Source organism: Aptenodytes patagonicus, chromosome 2, assembly GCF_965638725.1.
Source record: "Aptenodytes patagonicus chromosome 2, bAptPat1.pri.cur, whole genome shotgun sequence".
In the NCBI taxonomy this organism is placed as follows: domain Eukaryota; kingdom Metazoa; phylum Chordata; class Aves; order Sphenisciformes; family Spheniscidae; genus Aptenodytes; species Aptenodytes patagonicus.
This window is the reverse complement of record NC_134950.1, coordinates 91,273,001-91,291,626: the sequence shown is the minus strand read 5'-3', so window position 1 is coordinate 91,291,626 and position 18,626 is coordinate 91,273,001. Positions and strand designations below refer to the sequence as shown.

Below are 18,626 nucleotides of genomic sequence, written 5' to 3'. Positions count from 1 at the left end.
AAAAAAAGTCTGTATTAGAATTGCAGAATCTAATATTTTCCCTTGAATTCCTGATTTTTATGATTTACATCTGTTGCCATAAGTGACTGTGCCATTTTTTTTTCACTTATAATTTGAATTGGTATGATTCATGAAACAGTATTGTTAAATGAAAAGCATAGAACACCTTTGGGGAAAAAAATATCAAAATTTGTTTTAAAACAGAAGTTTCTGCCAGTCAGATCCAGATCACTATAATTCAATGATGGAGTTGATCATAATTGCCATTATTGTGGGCTTTTTAGATACTTCAGACATTTTCAGAATGTCTTTAGGTCAACAAGAATACATTTCTTTAGTACTAAAGTGGCAAAGTCTTTACTGTGTTGTTTGGGATATTTGTATAAAGTATTTTAATACTATTCACCTTGAAAGTTACTGGGGAAGAAAATGGGATTGCGTGATTAAAACTCTAAAAAGTAACCATAAAGCCTGTTGAGTTTGATCCTTAGGCCTTCATTTGTACACTAGAATTGTACAAATTGTATTAACAACTAAAGTGATACAGCCACTTGTAGAATGGAGACAATTTTATTGGTTCACTGTTCCTTCGAGAGTAGTAATTATTTTCCTGTGGGAAACAATTATAGCACTAGAAAAAAATTAAATGTGATTGATGGAGCTGTAACAAGGTTCTTAAGCAATAGGCCATTCGGTGTTGTGCAGGATGAATCCAAACCATCAGTTCCATTGCATTTCCTGGAAGAACATGGAGAATGAGAATGAACATGGACAGAATGACTGAATACTTCACCGTGTGTGCGCTTACAAAACAGGCTGTGTGCCTGAACATACTGTGAATGAGAAAATGATTGTATGGATGGATGGTGAAAACAAGAAGCTGCAGCCAGTGCAGAAGAGAGATGTGCCATGGCAGAAAACAGGTGAAAAGTCCCAAAATATAACCCTGGTATATGGAGAAGAAATGAAATACCTTTACATAGGGGAGGAGTTTGACTGAATCAGACAGAATTTCTTCCCAGAATACTTCTTAAAGTATGTAAACCCACTGATCCTCAGCCCATGTCCCTGTTCTGTCCTCTGTGTTTTGCATAGCTGTAGGAAAAGAAGAAAGGAGCTGATCAAGCTGAGAAAACAACCTTTTTTTTTTTTTTTCTGATGACAAGTAGGATTACATTTTTTGCCCAGTAAACAGTAAGTTAACTGAAAAAGAAAGTTATGAGGGACAACAAAAATACACATACTCAAAGTCACAAGTCTCAGAAAAAAGCAAAAAATCTGAATTTTTTTCTTCTTGAATTTTTGTAAGTTTTACTTTAGAATACAGGAGTACAGATGTGTTTAGAGTCGTTATCCTTCAAGCAAAGTAGTTTAAAAACTTATGTAAAATGAAAAAAGTCTTATTAAGGTTAGCAAACAAAATATTCCATTTCAAGGCAAACAAATATTTTGGTTAACTAACAAATATTTATAATTTTACTTCATGGAAGAAAAAAATCTGAACAAATACAATACTACTTCTCGATTTTTCCAGTTTGGCTTCTCTTTTTCCTTTAAAATCCTAAGAACTGTGGTAAGTGTTCTTCTGTTAAACTGTAACACCTGCACAGAGAACGTTCTTAAAATACTGCTCCGTTTCAAAGAAGCCAAGTAACTTCAATTTTTACTGAGCTAAGAGACAATTGATAATACTTGGAATTGCTCAGGGTTAGGGCGATTTCCTGACTCTTTGTGTAAGGCAGTATTTCTTATTTAATTCATATGTTTTGCAAATAAAGGAAAGACAGTGAATGGATCAAGTCTTTTCAGAGCAGTCCTTACTAATGTAATATTTGATTAAACTTTGAGTGTAGAATTTATCCGAAGAAACCCTGTTCTTTAACAAAAAAATGAAACACAAGGAAGAAAAACTGCTTTCTGCAGTGCTGAGAAAATATACTGAATCGCACACCTGAACTGAAAACAGGCATGTAACTGCTTGCAATTTTGCCTATAAAAACATGGTATTATCTCAGTCCTCTGCTTTTGCACTTGTTATTCTGCTAAGGAAAGGTCCTGTGAGGAATGAAAGTATTTTGAAATACTTAATAATGATTGTATAAATTGTATATGTTTGTCATGTATAGACACTAGTAAAGTTTATTGGAAGAATTCAGTGTGCGCTCGTAGGCCTTAGGACTTGGTACAAAGCCAGCTCTTTCTTGCAGGCCTTGAAATTGTCTGCAGATATACTTACCAGATAGGTTTCGAAGTTTTAAGTCCAAGTGGGAACTGTTGTCCAAATTTGCCAAGACTTCACAGTTCACAGCCTATCATGGTCTAATATTGAACCTAAGTATTGCCTGTGCCTTTTTGTACTGCTGGTATATGTCACGAGTTGTTGAGGAAATTATAGAAAGAGATCCACAACCCATGGTAGAGATTTGGAAAGATAAAAGGGTTTCTTTGTATCTCAGGGACAAAAACAAGGTGAGGCTGTCAACAGAGAACTCAAATGAAAAGCTTTTTTAAAAAGCCAGGAGTGATGACTGCTCAGTTCCTAGACTGGTATTTCTGACTTATGAACCTGCTTGGAAGACAAGGAGTTGGATGTATTTTAGCTCTCTACTCCTCCAGAGACTCCTAGGTAGCTAAAATGAACTAGATGGGTAAAGTTAATTGCCTTCAGGAAAGAGCTCAGACATACCGTTTTCTCAGACCAAGTCCTGCATACTTCAGCCCAGACAAATATGGTTTACATGTATGCAACACCTTTAAAAAAAATCCCTAAATTTCCTTCTAGACTTTAGACAGAAATTATTTCAATTGTCACTGAACTGCTATAAAATTATTTTAATATATACTTGCAAAATATCTCTACTATTCTACCTGCCTGAAAGGCCTCATGCTAGAGTTTATATATCTATATATAAAATGTCCTTTGAATTCTAAAGATCACTTTAATCAATAAATTTTACAAGAAGCTGATTTATGGCTAAATATAACCCAGTGTCTGGGAACTGCTGTCCAAATTTGCCAAGACTTCACAGTTCACAGCCTATCACGGTCTAATATTGAACCTAAGTATTGCCTGTACAATTTTTAGTTTTATCAAGTTACACCTTCAAGGTGGATTGTGGCTGTGACAGTATCTGTGATAGAAACATTCCATCATGAGGCCAGAGCACACACCCTAAAAAGTCTTTTGATTTGTGTGAGCAGAAAAAGAATTTTTATTGGGTTAGTAAGGGTAACAGTAAGCACTGAAGTTTACTGTAGTTTTTACAGGTTTTCAGTTTCTCATGACTGTCTGAAGTAAGCAAGCATGTAAATTGGAAAAAATCAGAAAATAATTCTATCATAATTCATAGGCAGAAAGTTTTGATTTTTTTTTGTCAGTAAAGACTATGAAGTTACATGAAACAGCAAGGTGACTGCTGCAGAGGTATCAGAAATATGTCATACTATTACTTGTAATAATTCATGTGGATCATCTGATTGTCTCAGCAAAGGCTTGTAGGTGTTTTCTTTCTTAGAGGTTAGGTCATAGCTCCCCACATCTTAATATTTAATAGTTTCTTGTTGAGAAAGCAATTAAAAATTAGTTGAAATGTCCAGTTTTTATCTCAAAGGTCAGTGATGCCTTGAACCACAGAACTGCTGTTTCTGAGAGAGATTCATTATTACACAGCTGAAAGAGGAGTAATACATTGTTTGCTGACTATTTTTAAGGCATCAGTGAAATTGCTGTTTTGAATGTAGATAATTGTTCAATACTTGCAACAGCTAATGCTAATATTGACCTTGGGAAACAGCATTCCATCTAGAAATTAGTGAAAACAAGAATATTTTATTCCAGTTTTATACTCAATTTAATTTTCAGTTCCAAGTTTCCAAATTCCAGATTCCAAATGTACACTACAGAGGAATTACCATTTTTGCTAATTCTTTTGTATAGAAGATTGCTTAATAAGAGTTCCCAATCACTTTTCCATCTGAGAGGAATTTCAGAAGATATTTCATTCCATCAGTCTTAAATTTATGGAATTGCATGGGCAGTTCAAATACACACATCACTGAAAATGTATATGTGAAAGAAAGATGCTGTTTCCTTTAAAGACTTCAAGCTTTCTCCCCATTTTAGCATGGTTTTCCATATCTTTCACCTGGAAGGGTAGTCACCCAGTGTGTAAGATTAGACCTAGTGCCTCAGTAGATTCTTAAGAGCAACATTTAGAACCTTAAAATTGTTTTTCAGCTTTGGATCAAAGAGAAACTATTTTAAAGGAAATACTAACACAGTACTGGGCTAAAGCAAAGCTAAAAATAAGATCAATCTATTGTCTCTATGGCTTGGGGTTTTCACCTGAAAAAGGAGCATCTCAATTTAAACCCTCTTGAAAAATACACTGAAACAAACTTGTTCCAAAGGAGTTTAATAGCTTGATGCATAAGTTGCTTTTGGGGGGTTTGGAGGGTGGTGGTGGTGCGTATTTTTTGAAATGTGCATAATCTCAAATAGAGTATAGTCTCTGTTGGCAACAGCAATGGCATGTAGCTCCCTAAGGCAAGGGGACCCAGGAGCCAAGCATGGTAACATCATCATCAGAGGCAGTGGCCTCACCAGCAAGGGCCCCATCCTGCAGCACCCGAGCGAGGCAAGCAGGCCAGGGGTAGTGATGGTAGCTAGCAAGCCTCAGCTGAGAGTCCTGATCATCAGAAAGGTTCACAGTGATAAGGTAGGTCCAAGGTCAAGCCAGAAAGTTGAGTCAGCAAGTCAGGATCAGGTCTGGAAACAGTAACCAAGGTCAACCACAGCCCAGTGGTCATCTGGCAAGTCCATAGTGATGAGGTCCTCAGTCTGCAGGTCAGGTTCTGGATCAACAAGGTGCATAGTCAAGCACAAGACTGGCTGTGATGCAGCCGGAAATGTAGCTCAGGCAGGGGGCGAGGGTGAGACCCTTAGCTTAAAAAGCAGCTTGTCATAGAATCATAGAATAGTTTGGGTTGGAAGGGACCTCTAAAGGTCATCTAGTCCAACCCCCCTGCCGTGGGCAGGGACATCTTCAACTAGATCAGGTTGCTCAGAGCCCCATCCAACCCGACCTGGAATGTTTCCAGGGATGGGGCATCCACCACCTCTCTGGGCAACCTGTTCCAGTGCTTCACCACCCTCAGCGTAAAACATTTCTTCCTTATATCTAGTCTAAATCTACCCTCTTTTAATTTAAAACCTTTCCCCCTTGTCTTGTCGCAACAGGCCCTGCTAAAAAGTTTGCCGCCATCTTTTTTATAAGCCCCCTTTAAGTACTGATAGGCTGCAATAAGGTCTCCCCGAAGCCTTCTCTTCTCTAGGCTGAACAACCCCAACTCTCTCAGCCTTTCTTCATAGGAGGTGTTCCATCCCCCTCATCATTTTCGCGGCCACCTTCTGGACCCGCTCCAACAGGTCCATGTCTTTCTTGTGCTGAGGGCTCCAGAGCTGGACGCAGTACTGCAGGTGGGGTCTCACCAGAGCAGAGTAGAGGGGCAGAATCACCTCCCTCGACCTGCTGGCCAAATGTAGTTCCTCTTAATTTGTTTAAAGAAACAGGACTGGAGTTTATAAGAAAATTGTTTACTGTAAGATAATACCTCAGTCCATGTTAGTTTCTTCTCCAAACTGAAAATAGTGCTGCAGGGAAGAGCCCATAAAATTCTGTACAGCGAAGGGATAATTCAGAAAACAACATTATCACTTGCTACTTAGACTGTCTCTAACCCTTGCACTACAACAACTTAGCTGCATGCTTGCACCTCTATGTTAGGCTAATTTGATTTTGCTATATGTTTAAAATACTAATCTCAATTAAACTGATTTTATCCTGCCTGACTGAAAAACAGAGGAAGCAGTGGCAGAAGAAAAGGCAACTAGAGGGTATCAGAGGTCCCTTATTAAACTTAGTGACATTAAGGCTCTCCCATGAGTACAATTAAAGGTAAAGTGAGATGGTGGGACACTATATACATAAGCAAAGAATTGGCTGATAGGCAAGAAATCATTTCAGTAAAATAATGAGAAACCTGTTCCTCTGAGACGTGCTGTGGAACTAACATGCATAATTTTTCATCCCTCTTGGAAATTTTGCAATACTAATAGATGATACAGGAAAAGAAAATCATTAAGTGTCCAGGAATGAATTCTTGCCTATTTAGCAACATTATGAACTGAAAATAATCCTCTGTAACTGTCTCATGTTTATTCTATTACACTGATAGTCTTATTAGTATGCTAAACAGTCTTAAATAATGTTATTTTATATTAAGTTTATTGTGCAATTGTGAATTCTAGTTTACTTAGTACAGTTTTAAAACCAAATGAAATTAGGATAGGAAATAAAATTAGAACATGCATTAATACTCAACTACAGGTATGACACTTTGTCTCTGAAGAGTTTATGTGCAGAACAGCCCAAACTAGGCCATGATTTCTGTGCAAACAAATGATTTAAAAAAGGAATATTAACAAATCATCCATGTTATAGAACTTCCTCCCCCCTCCCCTCCCTTCCCTTTCTTAAAGGTTTGCTTGTGTATTCTAGGTTTTTTAATAGATCTGTGTATGTATACATACATATATTTATAATAAAAATAAAATACATCTGTAAACATAATATAAATTAATACACTTTTAATTGATTGTCCCTGTGAGAAGAAATTCTTCCATAGCATTGTAAAAATTCAGTTGTATAATCAAACAGTGCTTCTTTTTTATATTTACATTGGAATTAGTCCAGATTTATACCATATAACTCACTGATGAATGTTTTCTTCAGTCCACCCTTGGCAAAAAAACTTAGTGACTCTAAATGGACATCTGCTTTCAGATTATTCCATGATAACTTTCTGAAACAGAACAATTGTTCTGGCGGATCTAAAATTTTCCTGTCCTACTCTCTTTTTCTTTTTAAGGAACATTCAGCTGGTGTCATTAGGGAAAGCATCTGAACTTCTGCTGGCTAGCTCTTCTCCCAGTCCTTTCCTTTCCTGTTCCAAGTCTTACAAATTTTCAGTGTCAAGAAAATGTCAGGTTGAAAGCAGTGAGTAACATCTGCCACTTTTCAATAGAATCGGTCAGCTTTCAGTGAAGATGGAACATAGTGACATAGCAACACACTTAAATTAAGCTTTCAGAAAGGTACTACATTTCATGTTCAGCATTAGTTATGCACTCATTTGCATACTTCTATTTGCTAGCATTAGGCACAGTAGAGTAAGGAGTTCCGTGAAGGTGGTTAGAATATTAGGTTGGTACATGATATGCAGAGTGCATCACCATGTGAAGATCTGTTTGGAATTATGCATGGAATAATCAAATTTGTTCCAGACATAAGGAAAGCAGAAAATTGGTTACGCTTAATATTTCAGTTGCATTCAGGTGAGTTTTTCAGAGACTGTATGCGTGTATAAATATTCGTATCCTACGACTTCTGAAAGACAGGAGGGTAGTTAGTCCCTTCTGTCCTTATTTCTTGCAAACAGAGGATTATAAAGTATGCACATTTCATGAGAGAGCTCATTTTCAGGATCCAGATAATCTCAGGGGATTGTTCCCTGCATAAGAGTTGTTACAGGCTCTGAAAATAGTGATAGAGCAGGAAGAAAAAGGCAGACATTCCAGTTAGTGGGAGCTGAGCCTTTTTTCCAATGTTTGAATCCTATCAGTACCACAACCAAAAGCTTTCAGATTTCACAAGCCAGCAATACCGGTTGACAATACACAAAGAAACTCCCTTCTGAAAATACATTGCTTCCACAACAAAGAATTCCCATTACTCCTTGCAATCAGGTAACCAAAACTCGCATTCCTGGTCACTGCTGACCGTATTTGTGAACCTCACAAGACCAGTGTCACCAAGTGGCAGCCGGGACTCCAGGATCTGTGGCCCTCAGGGGACCTTCGCATACCAGAATTGTCATGATGGCCCTGGATCTCTGGACCCTTCCTTTTTTCAGCAGCGCTGGGCTGTTAGTTTGGTTCACTCTGTGTTGTGAAACCATGGCCTCAGAAGAGGTTAGTCAAAACATTTCCAAGTAATTATTTTTTTCCATTGAAAAACTGTAGTTTCATCAAAATGCATTGCTATTAGCAACTTGCCAATTTTAATGAAGTATGAATAGGGAATGTATCTCAGAGAGAGAAAGGAAAGGGCAGGCAGGAAGAAAGGAGGGAAGGCAGGCAGGAAGGAAAACTAGCACAGCATAGTGAAATCTAAAAATCTCACAGGAGTTCTTTGAGAGTTTTATTAAAGTCCCAGCTCTTTTGAGCTTGAGCTTCAGGTAAAGCTATTTAATAATTACTGCTCCAAAGGGAAAAAGGGAAATAATTTGCAAAGAGGTTTGTCCTATAACCTAGTACAGTATTTGAATAGATTGTCCCGTTCTAACTGGATAGAGATAAGACTTGAACATCAAAATCTTTCTGCCAGGCAAGTGCCATAATGTGCAGGTCAGTTGCTCTTTTCTCACTTAGATTGCTCTTGTGCTTTTGGCGGGGGGGGACAGGACAGAAAAAAATCTACATCTTTTTTGCACATTCATACCACTATAGAACAAAAACAACTGTTTGAATGTTAGAAATCTGTCATGAAATAGGAATGTTTTTTCTTAGGCCCATCTATCTTTTTTCCCCAATAACTTAGTTCTGTGTCTTCTTTCAATGTGTGTTATTATTATTATTATTATTATTAATTATACCACATTGTTTCTCCATTCCACATTCTGTCTGCCCTTTTTTCCTATTCCTGCTCTACTCTTAGTTCTCTGCATTTTTCATCACCAGCCAGCCTTTTTATTCTTTTTCTCCTTCTTCTCCTTTTTCTGCTTTCTCTCCGTTCTCTCTATTCTCCTTCTCTTACGTGTCTCCATGTTGTGAAGGAAGGAAATAATAAAGCAAATGCAAGTAAAAACATACTGATGCATCCATGTGGGACTTTGTAGAAGTAAATGCAATGAGCTTGTGATCTGCGGAAATAAAATCAATCAATTACAATTAAAATGCCAACCAGACAAAATGCAATATATTTTTCAATATTGTAACTCAGATATTTATTCAAAATGAATGAGTGATTACAGTATCCATTCCCCTGCATGTGTTTATCTTTTAACTGTTACAAAATCCATTTGGTTTCTTTAAATGAAAAATGGATTATATAAATACAGTATTTCATTACTGAGATTCATTCTTTTGTGAAATAGTTTTACTTATTTGTAAACTAGTTTCCTAACTAGAGCTACTTGTAAACACTATTAGAATAAGACTTGTCTGAAAAACATGTACAAATGACAATGTACTGCTGCTAGTAGGCTTGGAGGGAAGATCCAGTGTAACTTGTATTACACTGAGAGATGTAATTCTTTGGATTTGTTTATATATCAGGTGTTTTTTACATGAATGTTATCATTCCTTGCAATCATTCCAGTCAGACAGGACCTGTATTTATCAGCAGGCCAATTGGTTGGTTTAATACACAAGTTGGAGTAAGGTACAATGGGGTATAAAATTGCTTCTCCACAGATGTGGAGTCAGTATCTCTCTTGCCATTATTAACCCTTATTAGCTAATTACCTGATTAGTAACTAATAGTTAGGCTTGGAGGAGGAGGCTCTGGGTTTGTTTTGTTTTGTTTTTCCCCAGACAATCTTTTCTTTCTTTTGCATGGTAACTTTTCAGCTAGATCAGTTACTGAACCAGCTAAGTGAGTAGTCACGCGAACGTGAATGCAAGAAAGGGGTAAGAACATGTGGGATGAAGGGGTCCCTGAGATTTTAGTAGTTTGTAATATGTTTTGTCTTAATCTAAAGAAGAGCCTTACATAGAACAGATTTTTCAGTGGAAGAGGTGATCTTTTGTATGCAATCTTATATCTGAAATTTTCCTGAGAGGCCAGATTTAATATTTCTCTCTCATACTTTATTCTTCTTTTTCTTATTTGGGACATAGCATGGTCATTGTTCATTATTAAAATAAGCATTACTTCACTTATTTGAAGGTGAAAATGAATCTTTGCTAGACCAAATATCATGCCCTGTACCTTTCCAGCTAACACTTTGCTTCAGTAGGAGGTAAAATTCCCCCTGCCCTTTGTTAACTCAAGCTGTGATTCTGTGGGCGGATGAAGAAATACAACAGCCAACAAAGAGAAACCATTACCTTGTTTCCCTCTTTCTGCCCCCTTCCCTACCCATGCTTGGGTGGCCCTAACCTTTTCTTTGCGCTAAGTCTGTTGCTTATTAGTCTTTTTAAAGAACTAATTTAATTCACTCACTGGCAGGAAAAGTACAGATTCTTTGTCAATGAGCAGAAATGGTTCCTGGAAAGTTTTGGGGATGTCTAGAGCAGAGTAAGGTAGACTGATGGGAGCGAGTGGTTTGGAGGAGGAAAGGTAGGACTGGGCCATTTCCATGGAGGCAAGTCAAGAGAGGGGACCTCTCAAACAAGGTTACAGGAGAAAGTTTGATTGCGAAAGACAGTAGTTATGTTGCTTCAGGTTGCTGTGATACAGCAGTTGCATTGTGCCTACTTCTTTGTGAAATGCCTGTGTTTTGGGTCAATCTCTAAATTAAAAAAACATGCTTAGGATAGGATAATTAGCTGTTTACTGGCTCCTGACATAGAGCAATCCTGACATTAGTCAGCCACTTTGAGTGACAAAGGATTTGGGGAGGGGGAGACATCAGCAGCTTCTCATGTTATACCATTACATACTTCTCCTCAACAGGTCATAATAAAATGTTATGTTTGACTTGAAGTATTTTTCTTGTAGTTTTTTCACCATGATAAGAAATAAGGAATCTCGACATTTTGGTTTGAGTTAAACTAAATCTGCCTTACCAGTCTCCAAACCAAAAATTTCCCCCATCACTTTTGTGCCTTACTTTTTATTTCCTCTTCATCTTAATGTCAGGTATCTAAAGGGCAGAAGACGTCTTCTAGCTGTTTTGTCCCTGCCAAAGGCCAGAGAGATCTAGATTAAATACTTACTGAAAAAAAATAATATTTTTATTTGGGTTTAGATTAAATTTAAACCTACTTTCTGCTAAGCAGTCTAGTGCATGCCCTCTTCAGTGTCCTGGCTTCTTATTTAGAACAGAAGAGTTACTAGCTACTTGTTGTGGATTGCAGGAAAACAAGCTTCTGAAATGTTATGACACATACAAAGTATTGTTTCTTTTCATTCTTTTCTGTGCCGAATAATAAAAAAAACCCAACCTTCTACAGATGTATAATGATAAAGGCAGCAACCTATGCTGCTGTCTTACTTACTAGATTTCTTCAACCAAATTCAATGAAGAATGAGTTATGTGAGCTCATGTCTCCACTTTCCCCATTGAGATGCCAAAGTCAGGATGAGTGAGTGCATGCTTTGAGAGCACACGTTGTAGGGATAAAAATAGCTCTTGCTGGTAAGTTTGCAGATAGATACAGAGGCAGAACATGAGCAAACACATTAATGAAATAAAATCAAGCCTGAATAGAAGCAGCAACTTTCTGTCTTAGGAAAGGCTTTGTTTGTAGAGTAGTTGGCAGTTCCTTTGAAATAATGCGATTACACTGACTGGCGCTAATAGCCATGGTCAGAGGAATTTCAGATCAAAAAGCAAATGAAGCAGTAAATTGGGCTACACAGTAAGTTTTAATGTACTAACAGATGGTACTTTATTAGTGGCCACACCCTTTACTTGCAAATGCAAAGCACTTCAGCTTCAGGGTAAACAAAGTCATGTTCCTTCTTTTCCTGCTGGTAAAAGTTCCTGGATTCCAGCTAATGAAGTAACTTTCCTGTGGGCCTGGATCTTCAGTTGGTTAGTTTCTTCATCTACGGAAAGCCCAGCAAGGCCCTGGCAATCATCTCTGCACTTGACCTGGAAATTCTATCCCACAGAGAGGAAATAAAAGGGTTTTTCTTGTTAGTGCAAGTGAAATTAGCCACCTGGAGAAGGCAGAATCAAGGACCCTGTGGACAACAGTCTTCCCAAGACAGCTGTTTCTCCCCGGGATTCTTTCAAATGCTGTATATGTTAGTCTGTAATGCTAAACCAATCACAGCTGTCAGCAGCAGGATATAATCACAACTGCCATTTTACACCAAACACCCAGACAGTATGCAGAAAACTGTAATGAGCTATTATATATTTATCATCAAATCTAAGAAATACCAGTGACCATTCTCATTTGTTATGTAATGTCTTTGAGTTGCCTTTTAGTTCCTTTCCTTTGAAGAACAAGTTAAAAATAAGTTACTCAATCATCGATAAAGAAAAGGGGATTTTTTTTGTTTGTTTTTTTTTGTTAATGTATTTGCTTTGGAAAAAATGGTGCTGATGGTTACTCCATATATTATTTAAGGATTAAAAATTACAAAAATAGGACCATAGAGTTGTCAAAGAGTATTGATTTGCAAACATATTACGGTGCTGAAAAATAAACTACCTCTGAAACAAGGGGCTTCTCTGATGTTCAGAAGTTTTCATCACTGTATTGCACTAGGAGGTGCTGGTTCATTAGTATGAAAGGCACTCAGACTCTGTAAAGTGTCCTTTAAAATGGTGTTTGTTAGAGCCAACACTGCAAAGTAAGAGAGAATAGTAGAGATAATTTTATGTCCCTTCACGTGCCAGGGACCCCGAGGTGTGCACCATCTAATGGGCCTCCAATCAGCGCGCAGCAAGCTGTGCAGACCCTGTCCATAGAAGGATTTCCCCTGTTTTAGTCATTTGAGCTACTACAGGATTTTTCTCACAAGAAAACAGCTATATTTATTATTTCAACTGTCAAACAAAAAAGGATGTTCGCATGAGAACTTGCTGTGCAAGGCCATGCAGGTGATATAGTCACCAGTACCAAGTGGGAGCTGCCCACAGGCTTTTCTGTTCCACTGAGCTGCCTAGACTACATTTGTCTACCTAGACTTTAGTAAGGCCTTTGACATTGTCTCCCATAAGACCCTCATAAAAAGGCTGTTGATGTATGGGCCGGATGAGCAGACAGTGATGGGTGGGTGGAAAACTGGCTGCATGGCCAGGACCAGAGGGTGCTGCTCAGTGGCACAAAGTCTAGTTGGAGGCCAGTAACTAGTGGTGTACCCCAGGGGTCAATACCGGGTCCAGTCCTGTTCAACATCTCATTAATGATCTGGATGATGGGACAGAGTGTACCCTCGGCAAGTTTGCCGATGACACAAAACTATGAAGAGTGGCTGATAGGCCAGAGGGTCATGCTGTCATCCAGAGGGACCTCGACAGGCTGGAGAAATGTTCTGACAGGAACCTCGTGAAGTTCAACAAGGAGAAGTACAAAGTCCTGCACCTGAGGAGAAGCAACCCCATGCACAAGTATATGCTGGGGGCCACCCAGGGCCACCCTGCTGGAAAGCAGCTTTGCAGAAAAGGACCTAGGGAGTTCAGGTAGACACCAAGTTGAACATGAGCCAGCATTGTGGCCTTGTGGCAAAGAAGACTAATGGCACCCTGGGCTGCATTAGGCAAAGTATTGCCAGCAGGTCAGGGGAAGTGATCCTTCCTCTCTGCTCAGCACTGGTGAGGCCATACCTGGAGTCCTGTGTCCAGTTCTGGGCTCCTCAGTTCAAGAGAGACATGGACATACTGGAGAGAGTCCAGCGTAGGGCCACAAAGTTGATGAAGGGACTGGAGCATCTCTCCTATGAGGAAAGGCTGAGAGAGCTGGGACTGTTCAGCCTGGAGAAGAAAAGGCTCAGGGGGATCTTATCAAGTTGCCCAGCAAAGTTGTGGAGTATCCATACTTGTAGATACTCAAAAGCTGTCTGGACATGGTCCTGGGCAACATGGTCTAAGCGGCCCTGCTTGAGAAGGGGTTTTGGACCAGATGACCTCCAGAGGTCCCTTCCAACCTCAACCATCCTGTGATTCTGTGTTTCTGAGCTGGCTGAGTTTATCCCACAGACAAGGGATTTGTGTAGCACAGCACAGGCCTGGAGGCCTGCTCATGTGAACTGTTATATGGATCTCTTAACTCCTCCATGTACAATGGTCTTCCGATCAGGATCACTACAATGATTTAACCATGCTGGATTCACATACAATTTTTTTTATGGCTTGGAAATTCTTAAACAAATGTGATTGGTAGTAATAGTACATTTTTACTCAAACATAGGCCTTGTAGGACTAATAACTTTTATATTCACCTTGTGAAGTGTAAAGATTTATATTGGGAACATATACAGCCTCCAGCAAAGCAGGATGCCTTGTTCTAATTGAACCTCTACTTTCCTGAACAATACTTAATTTATAAGAATGTGGAACTCATTATGGTTAAACTCTCATATATTACTGTCTTTTTTTTTTTTTTTCCTCCTTAGAGGAAAGGAATATTGAATAGGGAGAAAAAGTGCAGATCTGGAGCAGTATTTTGTTCCTGTAAAATTACTATTAATCTGACATGATTTTCCATTTACTGTAATTTGCTCAGTGATGAGAGGAAGAATATATTCATTTTTCTTTTCTTTTCTTCATGGAAAAGCTGATGAAAAATATTATTTGGATTATGGACCAAGTAGTTCTTTGCAACACATGCTTTCAAGTGTCCAATGGGTTGTTTGCTAACAAGAGAAAGAAGCAGTAAAAGTGTTTTTTTCTGAGCTCAAATATGAATATAAGCAGATTTGGGGGGCTTTTCTTTTTTTTGGAGCTTTTATCAGGACTGTTACTATATCAGATTGGGTCAATGTTCCCTTCAGTAAGAAGGGTGTAAGAACTTCCTTTTACTTTCCTGCAAAAGAGAAAAGTTTTGAGCCTTGGCATTGTCTTCACTGTGTGTCTTGTGTGTGTCTGTCCGAGATAAAACTGTCACACTCCATCCTGGCTTTTGCACATTGCAATAGCTTGGTCTTTCCTTAATTTAGCTGGAAGGTATGCAGACATGATATTGGTGTTCAGTTTCCTTCATAAAAAATAAAAATCTTGTTGTTTCATCTGCTTTTTAAATACCTCTTTGCTTTCTCGGAATGAGTTACTAAAACTTGAGAATTTCAATCTGCACCTCTTGATTTTTTTTTTCCAATTCCACGTGAAAGAATGAATACTCAGTTTTCTTACTGTTTTGCAATAGAGTGGGGATTGCCTTTCATTGATTTCCTTACTCTGCAAACTTTTGCAAAGCAAGAGTTGCTATGCTAACAGGTCTTACTGGATCATTTGAATTTCTGCACACTAGTTTATCGCAGCTCTCACACCATATCAGCAAAACACAAGTGCAATTTCAAAACCTGACTTGGGAAATCAGTGGTGAAACAGTGCTGCAAGCAAAAGTCTCATACCTTATCCAATGAATATGTCAGTGCTGTTCAGTATTGCCTATTGGTAGTATACAGTTAACTAAAAAAAATTCATCCTAATACTCCAAGGATAAATTGCTATAAAAATGACTAAGGAATTGCTAGAATTAAATGCTATATGTAAGTCTACCTGCAGAGAAGATTACTTTATGGAGTCATTTAGACATTGACAGCCTAAGATATGGGCAAAGCCATTCTTGAGTTTTGCAGTATTTTCAAAGTAATAAAATTATGCTCAAATGGTTCTGGAGTTTCCTGAAAGTCAGTTAGTCTAGTTTTATTGCCTCTGGGTATCCGAGGTAAAAATGAATATGTATGGACTAGAAACAAGCATTTTAGGTTTTTTATTTACAATGTTCAGGGATTTTCTGACACTCAACAGATTAAAATGATCTGTAGCTCTCTACAGATAAAGGGCACTATGTACCTGATGTTTTCTATACAAATTTTATTTGTACTTTAATGGCATTACACCTATAAAAAGGCAGAATTATTTATATTAACAGTAGAACAGTAGCACATATTTCTTTCTAACAATGTTAACTGTTGTCTCAGAGATTTTTAAAAGATATTATGCATATGCTTTACAAATTTCTTTATACATTTCTCAACATGTTATATTTTTGTGGACATTTTAGAGCAAGGATAAATTCACTTAATAACTCTGTGTGCCTTCATTTTTAAAATTTTGACTGTTTGTCTCCTGAATAATTGCTGTATTGGTGATGACTTACAAAAAACATTTACAACTCTGCACGGTGAATAGGTTGGTAGGAAAAAAAAATATACTAAATAATTTGTTTTTCAGTCTCCCAATCTATGATAAATTATTTTGCTTTAAAAACAAACAAGAAATACAAATAGCAGAACACTATAAAATCAGTAGCAAATTTTTTTCTAGAATGAGTCTTTATAAATATAGCTACAGTGCCATGCTTACAGCTCAGTAAGTTGATTTTTCAGTACACCTACTATAACACAAGCGACAATAAAAGATAGTTAGCTCTACACAGTCAACCATGTGCATTGAACCAATACTTATGATGTGATAGTTTAAAGAGAAATATTGTCCATGTAAGTTGAAGGCACTATAAATCCTTTTGTAAGCATATAAAATCTTTTCTGTAGAAACTTCCCTAATAATTCTAATACAATGTGTAGCATCTAAGGGATTTCTTTGTATAAGCTATGCTTCTAAAAAGACCTTTAATTGCAGTGCTACAACTATAGATAGCACAGGAGTTTCACTATGGTCTGGGTTGTATGATTCAAAATCCTTACTATTTGTTGAGTGTCGTGGTTTAACCTCAGTCGGCAACTGAGCACCACGCAGCCGCTCGCTCACTCCCCCTGACCCGGTGGGATGGGGGAGAGAATCGGAAGAGCACAAGTGAGAAAAACTCATGTGTTGAGATAAAAACAGTCTAATAATTGAAATAAAATAATAATAATAATAATAATAATATGATAATAATAATAATACACAAAGCAAGTGATGCACAGTGCAATTGCTCACCACCCGCCGACCGATGCCCAGCCAGTCCCCGAGCAGCGGCCCCCCCGGCCAGCTTTCCCCAGTTTATGTACTGAGCATGACGTCACATGGTATGGAATGTCCCTTTGGCCAGTTTGGCTGTGCCCCCTCCCAGCTTCTTGTGCACCTCCAGCCTTCTCAGGCGGTAGAGCGTGGGAAACTAAAAAGTCCTTGGCTAGTGTAAGCCTTTCCTAGCAACAACTAAAACATGGGTGCGTTATCAACTTTGTTCTCATCCTAAATCCAAAACACAGCACTGTACCAGCTACTAGGAAGGAAATTAACCCTATCCCTGCCGAAACCAGGACAATATCCACCCCTTATTCTATACCATCTGCGTCATACTCAAGTCTCATATTTTCCAGTACATTTTCATTAATCACCACCCCTTTTTTTATTTTTATATATATATATACACACACACAGAGATATCATTCCCTTAGTCTATGGGCCATCCCTCTAAAACATTCGGTGAGTTCATTTAGTCCACAACTTTGGGCTCCATCTGTCATAATAATCTTCCAGGGCAGGAAAGATGGAGATGGTATGTGGTGTTGGATTGTTTCATGTTGAAGTCAGTTCTGGTACCATCATCACTGTGCTTTGCTTGGTTTCATCAAAGTTATTCTTCATTAGTCTGGGAGATTCTTATTGTAATAACATTAGTATGGCATATAATATTATTAGTATTATTAGTATATCTGTGTATTATTAGTATAACTATTATAACTATAATTAGTACTTAACATCACATAATTCAGATCATTGGCTATTCTCACCCAAAATCAAATCCCCTTGAGGTACACAGCGGACTTCCCCATCCTTCCGCATTATCCACCACATGCACCCAGGTCCTTGAGCAAAAGCAATCCCACGGATGGGTTTGCCTTTGCCCGAAGCAGGAATAACCCAAACTGTTTTCCCCAGCATATTTTTTATGTGCACTACAGGGACTTTATTCCCATCTACAGTACGTAAAAGTTCTGACTGGGCAGGGCCTGCTCGATTGGCAGATCCCCGAGTGTTGACTAACCAGGTGGCCTTTGCTAAACGTGTCCCCCAATGTTTGAATGTCCCGCCACCCATTGCTCTCAGTGCAGTCTTTAACAGTCCATTGTATCGTTCAATTTTCCCAGAGGCTGGTGCATGATGGGGGATGTGATACACCCACTCAATGCCGTGCTCTTTGGCCCAGGTGTCTATGAGGTTGTTTCGGAAATGAGTCCCGTTGTCTGACTCAATTCTTTCTGGGGTGCCATGTCGCCATAGGACTTGCTTTTCAAGGCCCAGGAGAGTGTTCCGGGCAGTGGCATGGGGCACAGGATATGTTTCCAGCCATCCGGTGGTTGCCTCCACCATGGTAAGCACGTGGCGCTTGCCTTGGCGGGTTTGTGGGAGTGTGATATAATCGATCTGCCAGGCCTCCCCATATTTATATTTCAGCCATCGTCCTCCATACCAAAGAGGTTTTAACCGCTTGGCTTGCTTGATTGCAGCGCATGTTTTGCATTCATGGATAACCTGTGCAATAGTGTCCATGGTCAAGTCCACCCCTCGATCACAAGCCCATCTGTATGTGGCATCTCTTCCTTGGTGACCTGAGGTGTCATGGGCCCACCGAGCTAGAAATCATTCACCCTTATGTTGCCAGTCCAGATTCACCTGAGCCACTTCAATCTTAGCAGCTTGATTCACCTGCTGGTTGTTTTGATGTTCTTCGAGATGGCCCGACTCTTGGGTATGTGAGCATCTACATGACG

The 18,626-nt window shown here is 38.7% G+C and overlaps 1 long non-coding RNA gene across 1 annotated transcript; it reads right to left on the bottom strand.

Annotated features, from left to right (window-relative positions):
* Window positions 1-585: 585 nt before the first annotated feature.
* On the bottom strand, window positions 586-16,677 carry LOC143157427 (uncharacterized). Its single transcript, XR_012994788.1, has 4 exons — window positions 16,614-16,677; window positions 8,933-8,982; window positions 974-1,095; window positions 586-738 (listed from the first exon to the last, which is right to left on the bottom strand). It is a non-coding gene; the product is annotated as an uncharacterized LOC143157427 (long non-coding RNA).
* Window positions 16,678-18,626: the final 1,949 nt, after the last annotated feature.